General features: G+C 37.9%; 1 pseudogene; it reads left to right on the top strand.

Annotated features, from left to right (window-relative positions):
• The first annotated feature begins 208 nt into the window (after positions 1–208).
• LOC145040642 (protein RDM16 pseudogene) lies at positions 209–1,706 on the top strand (annotated as a pseudogene).
• The last annotated feature ends 3,882 nt before the right edge of the window (positions 1,707–5,588 follow it).

The raw sequence follows: 5,588 nt of genomic DNA on the forward strand, positions 1-5,588 counted from the left end.
TTTCGAGTATTACCAGCGACGCCTTTAGCGGCGACATGTAACAAGTCAATTACATGTCGCCGCTAAAGGCGTCGCCGGTAATGCCAAGATTTCTTGTAGGGATACTTTTAATTTAGATTTTGACAACTTTATAACCATATTTGAAAACTTAAAAGTATAAAATAATTCTGATTGCTCAAAACCCTAGAAAAAAAGAAGGAAGAACAAGATGGATAGATGGGATTTCGATCGCGACACCAAGTATCGAAGCAGCAAGAGGAAAGATAGAGGTGGAGAGAGTGATGAGGAGGATCGGTATGGCGATAAACAAACTTATGTTGTGCACGAGTGGCGGCTCTTTGATCAGGACAAAGTTGCCGCTGCTGAGGAAGACAGAGATAAGGATGAGAGTAAGGAATTCGAGGATGGAGATAAGTTGCAACAACGGAAATTGAACGGGGAAACAATGACGATGATGAAGAATGAACTTAAAGATGAACCCTGTGGTGGTGCACTGGGAGCACCTAGTACCCCTTTGGCGCCCAGCTACCCTCTTCCTCCTTCTAAGGTATCATCACTTTCTACCAAACATGAAACTGAAGGAGTTGATTCTGCAGATGCTGGCAAGATTGGAGGCATTTCTCTCAATGCTTTATCTATGGCTAAAGCAACTTTACTGAAGTACAAGGGACTTGCAGAAAAGATGAAGAAGATCCCATAGTTAAACAAGGGTACTGACTCAGCAAGAGATGGCCTCAAACCTCCATGTAGTTCAGGAATACCCACTGCCCACCACAATCTGCTGCCCGACATGGTGGTGGGTTGCCCCGAAATTCTCATGAAGCTGTAAAACGGGCACAAGAGCTTGCTGCCAAGATGGGTTTTAGACAAGACCCAAAATTTGCTCCACTTATATACAAGTTCCCGGGAGAGCTTGCACCAGAAGTGGCTATACAACTAAAGCCTGCTAAAGCCCTTGTTCCTAGTTTGGATGCATTTGGTAGGGAAGTCAATGAAAATGCAATGTGGTAAATATACCAAAGTTAAACATCTTGAGCACCCTTAAGGTTAACATTAACAAACAGAAGAAAGATGCATTCCAGATTCTGAAACCAGAATTAGAAGTGGATCTAGATGAAAACCCTCACTTTGATCCTCAAATGGGAATCGATAAAACTAAACTTTTAAGGCCTCAAAAGATGACCTTTCAGTTTGTTGAGGAAGGGAATTGGGCTAAAGAGGCCAAAATTATCAAGTTGAAGAGTCAATTTGGTGAAGCACAAGAAGTAAAACAAGCACATCAGCGTGATATTAACCCAACTCTCATAGAGGTAGCCAAGAGAATTATTAACAAAGAAAAGCCGAAAGAACCTATTCTTGATGTTGAGTGGTGGGACGTGCAAGTTCTTGATTTTGGTACTTACGGAAACGTCACAAAAGGCGGGCCTCCTGAAGATATACTAAAGAAAGAGAAGATAACTCTATACATGGAACAACCCCACCCAATCGAACTGCCAGCCGAACTCACCCCACCCTCGCCTCAGCCTCTAAAACTCACCCAAAAAGAATGCAAAAGACTCCGAACTCAAAGATGCCTTGCCACTGAAAAAGCCCGACAAGAAATGATCCGCCTGGGCCTTCTATAACCCCCAAAACCTAAACTCAAAATGTGCAATCAAATCAAAGTCCTTGGGTGTGTGGCGTGTCCCAACCATGATATCAACTAACACATCTTCTCATCACTGACACTGCTGCTCTCAGGTGTGTGGCATGTCCCAAACATGATATCTCTAAAACTCAACATAAAAACATCAGAGACTCACTCGAGCATACTCGCACTCGATAACTCAACCCTGCTTGTTCCCTAGTACCCTAAGGATTCTTACTTGGAGTGCTCACTGCTCCAGTGTCTTCAGTAGTACGGGACCTTATACTACCATCCACACTGCATGAGTATTCACCCCAAGTCCTCCTCCTTGGATCCCAGATAACAAGTACTCTATATCTCGCTAAGCATAGGCTACCCTCCGGTAGACTTCTCATAAGCTCCTCACTGCTACCTACTCACTCTCGAAGCATTTCAGAGCAGCAGTAATCCCCTAGGCTAAGGAATCACAAATCAAGCCACTCTAGTCCTAATATGAATACTTAGCCTACTCTGGCCTGCATAACATATCATATCATATCATATCTCATAACACGTAATGCAAGGGTATTTTGGGAAATCTCTATGTGGGCGCTGGCTGATCGTACACGCTGCTCCGTTCTTCCTTTCTCAAAATCTTTTACTCTCTTAGAAAAATTGATTATTTTATGTAAAACTTTCTCAAATCCTCAGTTTGAGTTCAGATATATGATGGGTTTTGGTCATAAGACATCCTATGTGCTCATACAAACCCTAATGCTTGGATCTAGGTTTCTCTATTGTACATGCTTTGAATCCAAGACTATAAACCCTAATTCTAGCATACATATAATCATATTAACATGAGAATAAGTTTATAGTGTTACCTTGATTGTTATGTAGCAATAACAATCCCAAATCTCCTTGAATTGACTTTGGAAGGCTTAGAGTCACAAGTGTCACTCCTCTAATGGTTCACAAACACCATAAGCAAGAGGATGAAGAGGAGAGAGGATGGAGGCTACCAAAAACGTGTAGAAACCCTAGAAAGATCATTAGCCCCGTTTTTGAGCCTTAAGGGGTCTTTATATAGTTGGGCTATTAGGGTTATCTAACAAGGAAACCCTAATTTGGATGCTTAAGACCTAAGCAACCCATAGACTCCTTTTATCAAGCTCATGGACGATTTCCTTATGGGTTTCCCATTAGAATTCGTCCATCCCTTAATATAAGGCAATCCATGGCCCAAATTATAATTATCCTATAATTACAATTCCAGTCCCTTAAGTTTAATTAATCTCTTTTAGTCACAAAACTAATTACCAATTAATTATTGACTAATATTAATTAAACAATATGATTTCTCCTTTAATATATTGTTCCCATAATATATTAATAAATCATATTTAATCCTTTCTCTCCATAATTCATCCTATGAAGTTGCTTTGGTGAAGGCAACCCAAAAGGACCATGCACCATCGGGTCAAGTACATATCAAAATAGTTATGGACTTAGACACTAATCCAACAGTCTCCCACTTGGATAAGTCTAACAACTATTCTACGTACGACTTCAGATCCCAATCTGCAATCATAGCTTTCCAAAGCCGCTGTCAACTCTGATCATATCAGATACGCGTGTCCTTAGATAAGGGATCATATATTCCTCCATTCTAGATATCGTATGAGATATGATTTCTAATCATTCTCTTTGTACTATATCTCGATTTCCGATTTATGACGACAGACTAATTGAACAAATCAAATTAGCCCTAGCCCGACCGAGCATTTACGTATGTCATCACTAAACCATCGAGGGGCCCAAAGATATCGCTTTTATCCTACCTTGGATAAAAGAAATGGATAAACTTTGATACAATGCTCGCTTGTACTCACTCACCGAATTACACACAACAATATGTTTTATAACACCAAGTTACTGGTGCGTTTACATATTATCAATGTGCAACCGATTCGCAAGATACAACTCACACATCTCGGTTTCAAGAATATAAGATGTTATCGTCTCACTAATCACTCGAGATAGTGATCCAAGTGAGCGTGGGTTTAATCCAATGCTCAAATCATATTCATAAGCACTCATGAACGTTGCAGCAAACATTTGCTTATGTCTAATACTTTTCTAGACAATCCACACACTAATTCATGACAGTCTTCATTCATATCTACTTCCAACATATGAACGACTGTGACCCGTTTGAATAATTCGATTATTCTTAATAAACTCAATTATTCTGGAAGTCAAAACATGCAAGGTGAAACACAAGAATAATACTAATCCCATATGGCCTCAAACCTTTGAGTATAAACAAAACACGTTTTATTTATCACCATATCGATTACTCATTATTTGTCGTTTCGGGTAATCAACTTTATACTTGAACTATTACCCTTGTCCCATGCTCCTAGCATGCACACAATGTTTACCTATGGTTCTTACTTTTGTAAAATAGATAAATTGAACACATTTCCAATCATTCTCATTTTACAACTCCAAATCCATTTTCTTAAGTGTAAGAATATCAAATTCTTGTTACTTATAGAATATACTAGATTCTAACACTTTATGCAACGATCCTTTTGTAATGTCACTGCACCAAAGTCTCAAAGACTATTGCCAATGATATTACAAAATCCTCTATCGGAGATTGTTACTAGACAATTCCTTAGATATGATGTCTCTCTCTCAAAGTACATTCCTTTGAACATCCTTTTGCATAAAGGTTTCTAATCTAGTCATAGATTTTCAATATTTACTTCCCAATATGGACACGCTTCCATATTTTCCATATGACAACTAATTTCTTAATAGAATCTTATCTATTCGTAACGATGTCGATATTGTCCATCCAATATGGAAATATTTCCATAATTTCCAATACTATACTTCCTACTACTCACAAGCGACCAATCCTCGTCGAACATTGGATTGTCCTTTGATAGTTGTTTAATTATTTTAGTCAAAGCCGATTCTAGTCCCTTTTCCCTCTAAATGCACTAGACATTTGGAAAATCTTAGAATGGTCAAACATTAAATCATTTGCAATCGATCCTATACTCGAAGCGTATGGGACACGACGCACAATGTTTTATTTTCGATGTTCTCAAAATTCGAATTGTGAAGAGGAATGCCATAATCATAATCGAAATTTTAAGAACACACTATGTACCTTTGACTAAATTTATTAACATTCCACAACCTAATCCTTTAGATTTGAAATGAAGCATAATATTCTCTCCCTTAATTATAGCAAAACAACCTTTCAACTCTTACAACTTTGCAAAGTATGACTCTTGTTTTCTATAATTAATATTGCCAACTATGCAATACTTGCCTTAATAATCATACAATCATAACATTTATGCTCCCACTATCATGATGATTATTATAAAACATAACACTTATGCTCCCACTAGCTTCGACATGTATTCATAAACATCTTAACTTCCAGAAAGACAATACCTATTGAATTTCTTAAGTCCATGTTTTTAATACTTAGTGCTTTGATAATCTTTTATCAAGGCTTCTTGAACTTATACACCTTTGCCTTAGATAGTTCATATGTGTGTCTTAACAATTAAGACTAATTTCCAAACCTCACAATTCAAATTATGGAAAGGGATGCCGTAACCATGATCGAATTCGAGAATGCAATTTTACAATCACTATCTTTTAAAATCTTTCTTAGTGAAAGTATTTCCTCACAATCATTTTCATGAAAGAGGAAATCTTATGACACTTAGATTTAAATGGTGTATTTGTTCCTATCCATGTGAATTTGTTAAAACCAAAGTTTACGACAAATTCAAACTCATATGGATCGAACTTCCTTAATCTTGATTTCTTGCCTTATGGTAGCACAGCTGCCCACCACGTCTTCTAAGTAGTTAAGCAGCTCACCTTTTCCTATCAATGTACTTTCCATTGATCACGGTCCTTGCCTTTTATGCATTCAAATGAGAAC

This window comes from Lactuca saligna, chromosome 4 (assembly GCF_052625555.1).
Source record: "Lactuca saligna cultivar CGN05327 chromosome 4, ASM5262555v1, whole genome shotgun sequence".
NCBI lineage: Eukaryota > Viridiplantae > Streptophyta > Magnoliopsida > Asterales > Asteraceae > Lactuca > Lactuca saligna.